The 15,130-nt window shown below is 45.8% G+C and overlaps 1 protein-coding gene across 10 annotated transcripts in view; it reads right to left on the minus strand.

Moving 5' to 3' along the window:
- The window catches only part of RALGPS1 (Ral GEF with PH domain and SH3 binding motif 1), a 208,806-nt gene extending 208,387 nt beyond the window's left edge, over window positions 1–419 (minus strand). For 8 of the 10 annotated variants that reach the window (XM_035113375.2, XM_035113382.2, XM_035113380.2 and 5 more), the window contains exon 1: window positions 155–419. The gene's annotated coding sequence lies outside the window, so the exon portion shown is untranslated. The other 2 variants (XM_060270380.1, XM_060270382.1) reach the window with 2 other exon arrangements.
- Between the last annotated feature and the right edge of the window lie 14,711 nt (window positions 420–15,130).

Raw genomic sequence — 15,130 nt, forward strand, 5'->3', positions numbered from 1 at the left:
GGGTGTAAAATTACCCTCACCTGTCAAGATGCGGTGGGAGGGGGCGTGCCGGCTTATAAGAGCTTGGATAGGGGGGTGGCGCTTTCAGTCCTGAAATAGCGACGTGTCTAGTGGGGAAAGAGGTGAAGCAGGGGTGCCCGTCTGTCCGCCTTACCTGCTGGAGGGGCGGGGCTCGCGGCGGCAGCAGCAGTGGCCCCCACCTGCCGCCGCCTCCACCGGCCCAGAACGCCCGTGGTTTCTCCTCGGGGCCACCAGGGGCCCCCTTGACTAAGACAAGAGGGAAGAGAGAGGGGGCCGAGCCGACTGGCTTTGGAGGGTCCTCACCACAGCAGCCGGCAGACCGCTTCGCTTCCTACGCCGCAGCGACAGCTGCCGCTGACGCCGACAAGGCCAAACGCGGCCGGGCGAGGGAGGGAGGGAGGGAGGGAGGGAGGGAAGGCGGGGTGACGAGAGCGAGAGAAGGGAATGGGGGCGGGGGGAGGAAGGCTGCTGCGAGAGAGACAAGAAAGCCGAAGGGCGCCCAGAGGGAAAGCCAACTCGGGAGGGAGGATTGGCAAGCTTAACCGCCAATCCTAGCTCGGGCCGCTGCCGCGCCGCCGCCAGTCGCATTCGTGGCGGGTGGGGAAATGCAAATAAGGGCCGAATGCGTAGGAGCCTCAGCCTCCTTGAGAAGGTTTTTTTTTTTTTGAGGGGCGGGGCGAGCGCGCGAGGTCGGTGTGTCCGTTGACAGGTGGCAGTTGGCCCTGCTGAGAGAAGGAGTCGAAAAGTCAGGAAACTGGGTGCGAAAGGGGAGCAGGGACGAAGCTTGGCGGGTGCCCTGATGAGCAGGCAGGCCTCCCCCCCCCCAAATGAGGAAAGGTGAGGCAACTGGATGCACAGGGGCAGCAGGTCCTGATGTGGATCATAAATGGACCATTAGGCCCATCTAGCAGTGTTTGTTTTCACTGACTGTCAGCTGCTCTCCAGTTTGTTGCTGTTGAATTTGTATACCGCTGTTCGTCCGAAGATCACAGGGTGGTTCCCATAAAAAAGAATACTAAATGATAAGACAAAATACATAACAAAACAAAACATAAACCAATAACCAGGAGTATTTCACTAGCCGTACCTGGAGATGCCAAGAATCTGAACCTAGGAACTTCTCTATGCAAAGCAGGTGCTTTACCACTGAAATATGGATCTTCCCCAATATAATGACCGGGATCCTGAGTTAGGAACCTAGGAACCTGCCTTATATCAAGTCAAACAATTGCGCCATATAAGCTCAGTACTGTCAACACTGACTGGCAATGGTTCTCCAAGGATTGAGGCTGGGACCTTTTCCATGCAAAGCATGTCCTCCATCACTGAGCCGCAGCCCTTCCCAATAACACAACTTCTTGTTGTGTTCGGCCAGTGCTGGCGAACCTTTTAGAGACCGAGTGCCCAAACTGCAACCCAAAACCCACTTATTTATCGCAAAGTGCCAACATGGCAATTTAACCTGAATACTGAGGGTTTAGTTCAGAAAAAAACAAGTCATACATTAACATCTTCTGTCTTGAAAGAAAAACCCAATAACAGAGCTGCTCACAAGCATAAGATGATCCAAACAAAGTGAGGAAAGTGCTTCATTGTCTTAAAATTATTTGGCAGAGAATTCCACACTTTTAAGGATTTCATTTTCACAAGATCTCTGTCTGCGTCGACTGCACAGATGGGAATTCCCTGATTTTAAGCTCCTGCCTGAGCAAGCAAGCGTTCTCGGCATGGCCCTCTGAGCACATGCAGAGCGGTGCCCCCCATTGCACCGCCATTTCCTGAAAGGGCCCTGGGGGCTGCCTCACATGTTAGCCCTGCTCCCTCGCCCAGCCCCGACAGGCCCCTATGCTGGGTGAAGTACACCAGCTAGTTGGAGATGATCATGGCGCAGCAAGGCTGGTGGGGCCCGGAGCCTTGGTGCCGGGTATGGGGCAACGAGGATGGGGCAGAGGCAGAGGTGGCCCTGCCTGGCTACCTGGCACTAGAACAAAGTGGCTTATTGAGGCTCATCAGCGATGCCATCCTCCCCTGCCAGCTCCTGCATGATGAGCCCTTCCTGGCGCCCCCCATTGGCATCGGGCAGGAGGCATACCTGCTAAGTCCTGGACTGCAAAATCCAGGATCGGCAGCCGCGTGACGCAACTTCTGGTGTTGCTGTGCCCATTTATGGGCACCGAAAATGGCCGGCGCTGGAAGTCGCGTCTACGCACTTCCGGACATGCGTAGACGCGACTTCCGGCGCCGGCGCTGGACATTTTCGGTGCACATAGATGGGCAAAGCAGCAAAAAAAAAAAAAGGCTGCCGGCAGGAGCAGAATAAGGGAGAATAACAGGAGAGGAACCGATACGGGGGACCGCCAGGAAACGGTACGAAAAAACGGGTTTCGCAGGGAAAACAGGGTACTTGGCAGCTATGGCAGGAGGAGGAGGAGGAAGGCAGCTGCTCAGCTGTCCAATTTGAGCTGACACACCACCCTCTCCTTCTGCCGGCTCTGTAGTGAGGCGACGGTGCACGTGCCCACAGAGAGGGCTCTGAGTGCCCCTTCTGGCACGCTTGCCATAGGTTCACCACCACTGTGTTAGGCTATACAGTCCAGTACATGGGCTTGATGAGAACCAAGGATTAACCCATAGACCAGAGTCTTTATAATTTCTACAGTTTATAAAGATCTACAGTTGCAATGATTCCAGATCGAACCCCAGTTCCTTTTACACACCTGTGAGCCATACTGGTATGCGTAGTCACTCAAGTGGTCCCAATTTATGTGGGAAGCAGGTTTACTTTAAGAATGCAGCCTGAACTCTTTATTAATATTTTATTGAAATAATTTCAGTTACGAAAGATAAAGTGATGAAAGAAAAAAGAGGGGAAAAGAAAAAATGCAAAAAATACAATATGAAAAAGATATAGTGTAATATGGTAAACATAATTAGTTGCATTTACATACGTTATTAGATAGATATAAATTACAGTTCCAGAAGTCCATTAGACTTCCAAAATGTTTGGAAACCAAAGTGCGCCTTCTGATCAGCTGCAGGAAGTTCCTGCCACCAGTTGGAACCGCGCTGGATGTTCGGCTTCTGAAAACACTCACTTCCAGGTTTTAATGGTTTGGGAGCCAAGGCGTTTGAGATCCAAGGTACAACTGTATTGTCAAAATACATATATGACTAGCTGGCCCTGCCACGTGTTGCTGTGGGTTATTTGTGTGATTTCCCCTACCCTGTGCCGATCCATGACGTATCCCTGTGATCCCCCCCACTCCTCCCCTCACCCCCTGGCTTATCCCTGTGAATCCCCCTCCCTCATCCCTGTGAATCCCCCAACTCTGTCCTGATCCATGACCTATTATCCCCCCTCTTCCCCTCAGCCCCGGCTTATACCTGTGATTTCCCCCCTCTCCTCCCCCTAACCCCCCCACTTACCCCTGTGATTTCCCTCCTCTCCTCCGTCCAACCCCCCCCCCCCCCGGTTATCCCTGTGACCCGTTCATTTTGCACACAATCATTCCCCCAATGCGCATGCTCTGTAAAATTTTGCCCTGTCCCAACCCTGACTCCCCTACCCACGTGTGTTATGTGAAATAACATTTATTATACCCAAAGGCACGGCCCTGTAAAGGGCCCATATTCAGTTTATTATATGCTGCGGCCTATTCGCCCCCCATCCCCCACCCAGGCAGGCCCCTAAATCCACTCAGCCTAGTCTGCAAAGCTGAGGCAAGATACTGTGGAGAGGGCAGGTTTCATCCCTGTGTCTCCCCCCACCCTGTTCTGACTCATTACCTATCCCTGCCCCCTATTCGGTCCCCCCCCCCAGGCAGGCCCCTACCTCCACTTGGCAATGTGGCAATGTCACTGCAAAAGGCCTGTTTTCAGTTGGTTGCTGTGGAATTTTGTGATGTCATCTGGTGGCGCGGCTTTGCAGGCAGCAGTGGGCGATCTGCCTTTCTATTGGATGCTGCTGGAGTCTTCAGAGCTTCTGCTGGTGACGTCTAATTTGGGCGCTACTTTTTTGTGTTTAATTATTATTTTAGGTACGAAATGTTTGAGGTTTTTTGGGGGGGGATTATGCCAGATCGCTCACTGATGGGCATGGAGCGTTGTGGCCAAATTTGTTACATTACAGTTTAGCGGTTACGGAGAAAGGCTGTTACATCCCTGTGCACAATGCCTACATTTTTATATATAGATAGATTAGTAATGGGACCCAGGTGGCGCTGTGGGTTAAACCACAGTCTAGGGCTTGCTGATCAGAAGGTTGGCGGTTCGAATCCCTGCAACGGGGTGAGATCCCGTTGCTCGGTCCCAGCTCCTGCCCACCTAGCGGTTCGAAAGCACATCAAAGTGCAAGTAGATAAATAGGGACCGCTCCGGCGGGAAGATAAACGGTGTTTCCGTGCGCTGCTCTGGTTCACCAGAAGCAGCTTTGTCATGCTGGCCACATGACCCGGAAGCTGTCTGCGGACGAACACCGGCTCCCTCGGCCTATAGAGCGAGATGAGCGCCGCAACCCCAGAGTCGGACACGACTGGACCTGATGGTCAGAGGCCCCTTTACCTTTAGATTAGTAATAACCTGCTATATTTTGTATAAACTCATTCCAAATGTCAATATATTTATTCAAACAAAGTCTACATCTATAAGCAATCCATATGTTGCAAGTGTTGACATATCATCAGTACATTGATTAAAGGAGATCACATATATATATATATATATATATATATATATATATATATATATATATTCTTCCAGTTCATAAATGCCAGTCTCTTAGCCACAGTTAGGGCATGTAGAATCCATTTTTGTTGTCTGCTTGCAAACGATAGGTATATGGTTTAAAAGTATATTTTCCTCTGAAAATTGTAAGTTTTTCCAAATAATAATATTTATATAGTCCAGCACTTCCTCCCAAAACCTAGTGAGTATAGAATGCTGCAGGAACATATGTTTCAAAGTGGCCTTATGCTTATTACATCTCCAGCAAAGCGTTGGAGAACTACATTGGATAGTCCTTTTTATACAAACTTAGTAGAGGCCAATAAATTTTGAATATTATTTTCTGTTGTATAAGTTGTCGTTTAAGATCCATCAATACAAATGGTATTGAGGCTTTCATTACTGTCTAGGTAATAATGAAAGGTCCAATTCTTTATCTCAGTCATTTCTTAGAATCTGGGAGTCAAACTTATTTGCTAACAACAGATATCTAAAGAAAGTGGTTGCTGGTTTTTCAAGTTCAAAAAATGTATTCAAATGTGTTCCAGTATCTCCAGTGTCTCAAAAGCTGGAAAGGCTACCAGTCCAAACAAAGCTGTTAAAACTTAATAGGTAAAGAAGAAGCCACTCTGGAAACAATAGCAGAAGCCACACTGGACGTTCGGCTTCAAAAAAAGGTTCAAAAACTGGAACACTCACTTCTGGGTTTCGATCATTTGGGAGCCGGAACGTTCAACTCCCAAGGCGTTTGGGAGCGGAGGTATGACTGTAACGGCCAATGGAACAACTCCAAAAAAAGTAATTTTAAAAGGACAGCATATTGAAAAGCTGCAATCTGTGGCAGATAGAGCTTGGGTTAAAGGAATGAGACTCATACATACCCTAATCCCAAGGTAAAAATGATACCAAAAGTCACTACCACAGAGAGATAAAGTTAAAAAGCAGCCAGCACTTGGGGGACTGTTGTTGATTTGTGTAATATTTGGAATGTTATAACTTGCTGTTCTAAGTTGTGTGTTTTTTTAAGAGAAAAGCAAACATTAAAAATAAAACCTCATATAAAATCAAAAACAAAAGAGAGAAGTAAAAACAGCAACATTAATTATTAAGAGAATTACCCTACTTATAAAGTGTTGGGCTTCCTTGGGGCAGAGCTGTTAGGCATAACAGCTCAGGACCACAATAACTCCCAGGCAATATTTCAGAATATAATTGCGTAAGTGAAGTAATTTTTCTAGTACAGAAATTAATAGACAAAAGAAAATCAGTTTATTCCTTGCATTTCAGATCAATGAATTAGGAATGCAAGAACTACAAAAGGGATGTCTAGAATGTATCTGAAAGCTGATGAAAGCATGTGTGTGCCCCTGCTTTTGAGTTGCATGCATTAAAGGTCAGTATTGTTTTTTTAATCACAAATAAACAGGATGATAAGCTATAGCAAAAACAGATTACTGAAATAACAACTTCCAATGTGAACCTGTACTGGAGTTATGCACATCCCCTTTCTAATCTTGGAAAGATGAAAACAACAGTTGATAACAAGATTTGAAATACAGTCATGTACTGTAGTTTAGTAGTAAGAATCACTATGCCACTAGTTTTCAACTCATTATCAAACTATTAGTTAGCTGGCATCCAAAGGTGTGTGCCTTTGGGGATGATATCAAGCAGTTGGAAGGTTGCAGCACTTGCTATGGCTGTAGAGACCAATGCCATATTTTGTTGCACCTGGGGCAGATGAAGCGGTCCAGTAGTGCTGCTGCAGATGCACCATGGCATTTCTTTTCTCTGCACTCCTCCCAGTGATCATTTTTCTTCTGGTCACTGCTAGGGATACATGACTTGACTGCCTGTGTCCAGGCACTGCAGTCATCTGAAAGAGATTCCCACATGGCAAGGCTGATGTTGCCAGCTTTCAGGTCACATTTGCAGATATCTTTGTAATGCAGAACTGGTCTGCCAATTGGCCTGGTACCAGAAGCCAGCTTCCCGTAGATATTCCATGGGAATCTTGCCATCTTCCATTCTGTGGATGTGACCAAGCTAGTGTAGATGTCACTGAGACAGGAGTGCAAACAATCTGGGAATGCGAGCTTGAGACAGCACATCTTTGTCTGGAATTTTGTCCTGCCATGTGATTCCCCAAATCCTCCTGACATAGCACCTGTGGAAGGCATTGAGGCATAGCTTCCGGAGGTTGTAAGTTGCCCATGACTCACTTCCATAAAGCAGCGTGCTCAACACACAAGCCTGGTAGACCTTCATCTTGGTATTGGTTGTTAGCATACCATACCATTTTGGAGAAGGGAGCTGTTGCCGTAGCTGCCCTGCCAATACACTTGTCCAGCTTAGCTAGTTATGGTGGACTCCAGGGAGACAAAATTGTCTACCACTTTGAGCATGTAGTCACTAATGTTGATGTATGGAGTGCTGGTGACATCCTGATCCAATATGTTGATCTTTGTTAGGCTGATGGTAAGGCTTAACCCCCTGCAGGCTTGGGCAAAACGGTTGATGAGTCTCTGTAGAGGTTCCTTGGACTGTGCAGTCAAGGCTAACAACAGCTCTTGGATAAGGATTCACCACACTTTTGTCTTGGTGCAGAGACAGACACTTGTCACTCCTTGTACGGATGTGCACACCATCTTCGGTTGAGCTGAAGGCATACGAGAGCAACAGAGAGAATAATATGCTAAAGACTATTGGTGAGAATACAGCCCTGTTTCACACTGCTCTCTATAGGCAAGGCATCTGAGGATGAGCCATCATATTGGACAGTGCCACACATGTTCTCATGGAAGGACACAATCATCCTGTGGCATCCTATCTTGGATAGATCCTAGCACTCTTTCAGTGTATAGACTTTTTGGCTGACAAGGTCAAAGGCCTTTGCCAAGTCTATGAAGGCAATGTACAAGAGGCATCACTGCTCTTAGCATTTGTCCTGCAACTGGCACAATGAGAAAATCATATCTACTGTTGACCTCTGAGCTCTAAAGCAGCATTGTGACTTGAGATAGACCCTGTCAGCAAGTGCCTGTAATCTATTGAGAACAACAGAGTGAAGGCTTTCCCCACAGTACTCAGCAAGGAGATCCCACGGTACTTGTTGCAGTCTTGGTGGTCACCTTTGTTCTTTTAAAGGCTCATGATTTTGGAGTCACACATGTCTTGTGGCATGGATCCTTGTTTTCAACACTACAAGAGGACACAGTAGGGGTGTGTCATGTGGGAAGAATTGAAGCTGGCTTTCAGAACTTCTGTTGGGATTCCTTTCTTTCCTGGGGCTTTACCACGTGCCTGAGCATTGATGGCATTCTTCAGCTTGTCAAGGGATCATACTCACCATCATACTATTAATTTCTGGTTAAATAATTGGTTGTTTTGTCTTTGAAAGCTGTTGTGATGCATCCAGAGGTTTCCACCTTGTTACAGCACACTCTCACTTTCTGAAAGCCTATACCAAGGACACTGGGAATCAACCACCAATCAACAGCAACTATATTCTTCTGTTTTCTGTCTCCATGTCAGAACAATGTTTTAAACAAATCTATTACCTTCAGAGAATGTTTTCCACATTAATTTGTCTACTACAGAAACCCTGCATATTACTATGCATCCTGGGGCATAGTCTAGGGTGCACACTTCACTGGCAAGGCCTCTTAGGCTTCACAGTTGCCCCACAGGAATGGAGAAAGTGCCCAAGAAAACATCCAATAATCCTGTTGTCTTGGAGGGGAAGATCAGTAGCACTGAGCAAGAGATCTTTCAAGGAACTTCAGCTGCTTCCGGTATTATTGACCTTGGGGAACTCCAGGTTCTTCAGAGAAGAGTTTGAAAGCATGAGCCTTTGAAGTCAGAAACTGCATCAATTAATGGTAATCCATTTGTAAAACAGCCACCTGAAGCTTCATGGTCAGGGCCCTCTTCAATTCAGAAGCGGGGGCAGGGTCAAATCAAAAACAAAGGTGGCCAAAACCTAGAGAAAACTTCAAATTTATAATAAAAAGACTGACAGGTCAACTGATTGTGTGCTTGCTAGCTTTATCTGACAGTAGGAGTAGGGAACCTGTGGTTCTCCAGATGTTATTGGACTTCAAGTCCTATCAGTCCCAGCCAGCATGGCTCAATGTTCAACATCTTTTTTAAAAAATAAATAAATATTTATTTCAGTTCTTTAAAATGTTACAAAATATAACGAAATATGGATAAAGAAATCGAAAGAAAAAATATATCAAGAACAAAAAATAAGAATATAAACTCAAAATAAAATTTCATCCAAACTTATACTTAACATAATACACATCAAATAATATACAGAAGATTTAAATCAAGATGAAATCAAAAACATAGTTTCAAAAAGAAAACAAAAAAGAGGAAAAAGAAAAACATACGTACACACACACATACAAAAAAAGAAATTACAATAAAAATTAAAATACTTCCGATTGTTAGCATATCGCTTCCTATAATTTTCACCCATCTTGACTCGCTTTCTTAAATTCTTATACAGTATTTAAACCACCTTCCATAGGTGTGCCTTCTTCTTTTGTCTAATAAATATTTCTCTTTATATGTTACTTAATTTAAGCAAATCACCAAATCAGTTTTTATACCTTCTTTTTTCAAATAATCCTCAGGTTCAGAAGTTTATTTTCCCAAGCCTGGGTTTTTAAGCGAACCAGGGTTCCACAATGCTTCGCAGCTTCCCCATTGTGCTTTGCAGGGGCCAAAGATAGAAATGTATGTAATTACACGACATTCATAAATTCTATAATTTTGATTTGCCAATTCTGTACTGTTGGTATCACTTCCCCCTTCCATTTTTGGGCAATGAGCATCCGTGCTGCTCCTCCTGCATATAATAAGATGTCCCTTCTGTCTTTAGGTATATTGTCGGGATCATACTTAATAAAAATAATTCAGGTTTTTTCTCAAATGTTATTTTTAACATTTTTTCCAGTTTCTCATATATTTTATTCCAAAATTCTTGAATTATCTTACATTGCCACTGCTTACATTGCAGTGAAGATAGGTCCCTATCTTAATATGACACTTCCAACATTTGTTGGATCCTGTTTTATAACAGGATCAACATCATCTGAAGGGCTTCAGATCCCCCACCTTTGCCTTAGCAGGCATGTACAAAGTCTGTTTTGGGGCCTAATCCGGCCCGCCGGCCCCCGTGGCAGTATATGTCCTGGGGTAAAATCCCCCAAAAGCTCAGCAACTTCAATCCTAAAAAAGGCTCAACAACTCTGGGGTTAAATCCTTAAAAAAGCTCAACAACTTGTCGGCCCTCATGCATGTTCACTTCATCAAATCTGGCCCTCTTTGAAAAAAGTTTGGCCACCCCTGCAGGGCAAGTCTGGCCAAAGGGGAAGGGAGGTAAGAAGACCACCTGATTTATAGTCTTGCAATTAACCTCCAGGACACAGAAGATTGACACATAATGGGTCCAACCCAGGTATTGGTTTGCAAAAATAAATAAATGCTCTTCTAACATGGGAGGGACCAACCTTAGTTCTACATTAGGCATCAGCAACTGTCAGACACAAATTTGACCAAGTAGTAGTTGGACCCCAGCAATTCCCTGAGTAGGAAGGATGGAGGAAGCTGGGCCTACCACCAAATCACCCCTTCTTCAAAATTGCCATCTCAATAAATTAACTGTTAATCAAGTTGTCCTAACCTAAAATAGGCACACCAGAATTCTGGGTCATTTATAAACTCAACACCTCGGATGCTGACAGAGCTGGACCTGAACCTGAACACATCCATCCTTCAGAAAACTCAGTACCTCTCCCATTTTAGCAACCAGTTTAAAGGCTCTTTATTATGTTATGAGAACAGTGTTAAGAGAGCAATCACATTTCTATCAAAACTGCTTAGCACATAAAATGGTGCCTAGAGTTTATGTGTGTTTGCTAAAGAACAGGAAATGGCTTAAAAGGTGATAAAGCTCAGTTCCCTAGCCATTGCAGGGGGTAGCTGTGGCCAAAAGGAGAGATAGTATGCTACTGAATTTGAGACAGACTTTAAAGGGCTACAGTATTTCACAGAAAGGGTAAGATGTGGCATGGATCAACTGTTATGGTGTGATTCAACTCTGCATATTTTCCTGGGATAAAATTAACCCAAGAGCAGGGCTGTGCAAAGTGCTAATTCACCCCAACTCATTATCCATGGGTGGAAAAGCAGCTTTGGAAGGAGAAACTGATTACAGGGAAATAATTAAGAAGCCACTCTTCCAGTACTGTTAAATGTATAGCTATGTTTAGAGATAAATATCACTGTTTTTAGGAGGCACTGTACTGTTCCAGGTGCCTCCTAAAACCTTACTTCAGCAAGCCTATTCTGAGTCTAAACCACCGAGCCTCTTGGGCTTGCTGGCAGTTTGAATCCATGTGATGGGGTGAGCTCCCATTGCTCTATCCCAGTTTCTGCCAACCTAGCAGTTGAAATCATACCAGTGAAAGTAGATAACTAGGTACTGCTGTGGCAGGAAGGTAAACGGTGTTTCCATGTGCTCTGGTTTCCGTTACGGTGTCTCATTGTGCCAGAAATAATTTAGTCATCCTGGTCACATGACCTGAAAAGCTGTCTGTGGAAAAATGGCAGCTCCCTTGGCCCAAAAGTGAGATGAGCACCACACACCCCATAGTCACCTTTGACTGGTCTTAACTGTCCAGGGGTCCTTTACCTTTACCTTGTGGCATATAATTTAGTTATGAAGTGAAACAGTGGTTTTTTTTTTAAGTTTAACCTTACTCTGATTTTCTCAGCTTCTGACTGTGGCCTATTCCCATTTTCAAAATGGTGTTCAGCATCTCTATAAATCTGTCACAATCATACTAAGGTGCAGATAACAGGTTCCTGATATACATGTCAATGTCACTGGACTAAAATGAAACAATTCCTTAGAAAGGTCTTTCTTCACCCTCTAGTGGCAAGGAAAAAACACAGTTCATTCCATGAACCATCTTATCTTGGGTCTGTTCAGGTGCAGTATTTTCAAGGAATCGGGATGGACACTGAGCTTGGTTTTCATGCTCAAATACACGTGTAAATATTAAGTGTTCCCAAACCACAGCTGCATTAATTTGTTGCTGCTATATTTGGTTTGAGGCTTGTTAAAACACATTTTTTTCACTGGAGCCAAGCATCCACCCATTTGCTACAGGAATAGCTTTCAACACATCATAACCCACCCTCACTAAGCAACACAGTTGTAGGAAGGCCACATTTGAATGTCAGGCTTGAGGTTACCTAACCTTGGACAAATTTCTGGTTTTACACTTTGAAGAAGACAAACGTTGATGAAGTTATGCATGCATGGTAAAGAGAAAAAGTACCATTGTACTGAAGGGTAGCACCACTGGGTTGGGCTTACCTGCGCCTCTGGTGAATGAAGGCAGGAGTAGCTTTTACAAGAAATAGGTTGGCCCTTCTACAGTTTTGCATACTCACTGAGCATAAACAGTCCAGAACTGAAACTCAAAATAGTACAGTATTAACATATTTCTGACAATCCTTTATCTCAAAGCCAATCATGCAAACAGAGGTGGGAAGAGGTGTTGTGGGGTGGCCAACTCTCAAGAGACTGTGATCTACTTTCAGAATTAAAAACTCTTTTTGGGGGGTTCAGCTCAAAGTTGTTGAGCTTTTTTTTAGGGAGGAGAAAAGCCCTGTTTTTTTAGGAGTTAAATGCTGTTTTTGGGGGGGCGGGGATAAGTTCCATTTTGAGGAGGGTTAAAGGCAAGGGACAAAGGTGTAAACTCACTCACAAAAAGATCGCTATGGCTCAAAACAGCAGCACAGAGAAAGCTCAGTCTTCCCTTCCAGAGATCATACAACAATGGAGGGAGGGGCGAGGGAGCGTGGCAGGAGCCAGTTTTAGCAACGCTGAAGAAAGGTAGCCAGAGATCGACCGCGATCTACCAAAACCTCGTGGGGATCTACTAGTAGATTGCGATCGACCTGTTGAACATCCCACCAGTGATGCTAAACTGGACAACTAAACCTACCCTTCAGGAAGGTGCAATGCTACAATTGCGTTTGACAGTGTAGCAGGGGTGCCGCCACCTAGAGGCCAAACTCATTTGGTCCTCCCCAATATTTTTTTTTTTTTTGGGGGGGAAGCCTCCCCTCATGGTAGCAGCTGCAAGAGGAGGATGAGCGCCAGAGAGTAGGAGTCGTTGGTCATTGAAGCTGCGCATTCAGCTTTGCCCGACTCTTCTGACATCGCAACACGACGTTGCCCGTTGTAACACACACACACACACACACACACACACACACAAAATCCTTGGTGCAAGTTGGTGCCTCTGCAGTGTAGCATCACTGGTTTTGGACGTACAAAAGTTTACCCAACTAGTGTGGGTCCCAGCTACAAGTTTTTATTGTGGGAGAGTTTCTGTAAGGGAAACTTATAGTGGAGCACTTGGATCTCTTTTCTCGCGCCAGTTTCAAGCGCTTGGGCGGGAGAGTGTGAAGAGGTGCTGCAGCCGGTAGTCCGCTCCTTCCCCGCCTTGCTCCGCCATGGATTTGAGGAGAGTCCGCGCGACGGGGCTGCTGCTGGTTGCCATGGAGGTTAGAGAGGCGCTGTCGTTAGGTCTGGTCTGGTGGGGGTGGGAGTAAGGGGGCTGCTGGCAAAAGGGGGAAGGCACTGTAAGTAGGGAGTCTCCGAAAGCAGACGCTGCAGCACGGAGGGGAGAAGACAGCTGCAGCAGCGTGTGGTTATTTGGAAAACCCGTTGGGGTGCGCGCGCGCGTGAGAGTGCTGGGAGATTGTGAATCCTCGTGTGGGAGAGGGAGGGAAAGATCAGGAGGGAGGGGGACCACTCTACCTCTCGGCACCCGGTCGAAGCCCCCCAGGACAAAATCAATAGCAGCCTCTCTCTCTCTCTGGCTTCCTCTGCCCCTTTCCCCAGCGCGCTTCCTCACCATCCCTCCTCTCAGGCTCTCTTTTTCCAGCCAACGATCCTTCCCCACCCCGCACAACCACCCTTTTCTCCCCTTTTGGGAGCGCCCTCCATAAAATAAGGCTATCTTTGGCTTAGGGAGACCCTCCTTTCCTCTAACTGGGAGTTACTGATTTACCCACGTCTCTGCTGCGCTTCCTGACGTTTTTTCCCCCAGCAGGTTTTCCTCCTGCGATTTCTGATGCCCCCCCCGTTCGCTCTCCTTTTCTCTGCTGCTTCATTCCCTTGCCGCCGCCCCTCCCCCCCGCGTAGCTTTTTCAGTCCTTTGCCTCCTGCCTGGACGCCTCCCCCCCCCCAGCACTCCTCTCTCCTCTTCCTTCCCTCTCTCCTTCCCCGACTCCCTCGTCCCACCGAGGGCTTCCCCCATCCCCTCCACCACCGGCTGAGTCCCTTTTCTCCCCCTCCCTCCAAATCCAGTGTTCTACCCACTACACTGCCCAGCCTCTGCCTAATGACTTGCTGTGAAAGCCTCATCCAGTGTCTGTCCATCTCTTTAACCTCTCCCTGCTCGTGCCATCTTCTGTTTTAGGGCCATAGCTCAGTGGCAGAGCATCTGCTCTGAATGCAGTCCCCATATTCAATCTGGCACCTTCAGGTGGGGCTGGGAAGAGAGTTCCTGTCTGAAACCCTGGACAGCTGCTGTCAGTCAGTGTGTAGACAATACTGACCTAGAAGGCGGCAAATGTGTCCTCTTTTTTTGCCTTTTAGAATATGGCAACCCTATTATAGGGACCAATTCTGACTTTGCCAAATTAATAGAGTATCTAGAAATTTGACAAGAAGTATTTATTGTTTGAATCAGTGTTGTAATAGTAGTATGAGGTTTCATAATAAATAAGAGTATATCATTTGAAAATAAAATTAATTTATATTTAGCGGAGTTATGAACTGCTCTGTGAATCCCATCATGTTGTTTAATAATACAGGCCAGGGGTTTTAAACAGAAAATAATAAACAAAGGTGATAATGGGCATCCTGTACATTGACTATTGCTGACCAGGAAACATCTTTAGGAATCCTCCCTAGCCAATGCCACCTCCATAAGGGCTGAAAATTAAAGCCTCTGGGGTGGTAGATCTCAGTATACTGCCACTGCCACTATGGAGGACAATCCAATGCTCCCGTGTGTGTGTGTGTGTGTGTGTGTGTGTGTGTGTGGAACATCATTCACTTTGCCTAAACAAGAAAAAAAAATAGTAGATGAGCAACAAGCCCTGGAGGCCCAGGCCAGGCAATCTCCGAAGCCAATCTTTGGAGAGCAAGCTAAGGAAGGATTTATTTTGTTTGTATTTATACAAAGAAAGAACATAGTATTTGGGAATTGAAAGTTCCAAGCGTAACACTAATATGTGCTGATGAGAGCTGAAGCTCAACAGCATATGGAGGGCCACAGGTTCTCCA

Source organism: Zootoca vivipara, chromosome Z, assembly GCF_963506605.1.
Source record: "Zootoca vivipara chromosome Z, rZooViv1.1, whole genome shotgun sequence".
Classification (NCBI taxonomy): Eukaryota; Metazoa; Chordata; class Lepidosauria; order Squamata; family Lacertidae; genus Zootoca; species Zootoca vivipara.